The 243-nt window shown below is 39.9% G+C and overlaps 1 protein-coding gene across 12 annotated transcripts in view; it reads left to right on the forward strand.

Annotated features, from left to right (window-relative positions):
* Positions 1-243, forward strand: part of DGKH (diacylglycerol kinase eta) — a 110,182-nt gene that overhangs the window by 55,472 nt on the left and 54,467 nt on the right. The gene's annotated exons all lie outside the window — the stretch shown is intronic.

Here is a 243-nt window from a genome sequence, read left to right on the forward strand (position 1 = left end):
CCTGCCACATATTGGACTGCTACTGATCTTATGTATCTGGCTGTAACATACTGTGCTTGTTCCTGTGCTAATAGACAAAATGGCGCCTTTAATGTTTGTAGCCAAAATAAGTATCTAGCAGGGCTGTTCACTCCAATTTGTGGAATCACTGCTAAGCTCTGCCCTTTTGCTCCCTGTACCATGTTGTTCTGAATTAGCGAAAGGATGACAAGCATGGGATTATTTTTATTTTTTACATGTAAA

Source organism: Alligator sinensis, unplaced genomic scaffold, assembly GCF_000455745.1.
Source record: "Alligator sinensis unplaced genomic scaffold, ASM45574v1 scaffold59_1, whole genome shotgun sequence".
In the NCBI taxonomy this organism is placed as follows: Eukaryota; Metazoa; Chordata; order Crocodylia; family Alligatoridae; genus Alligator; species Alligator sinensis.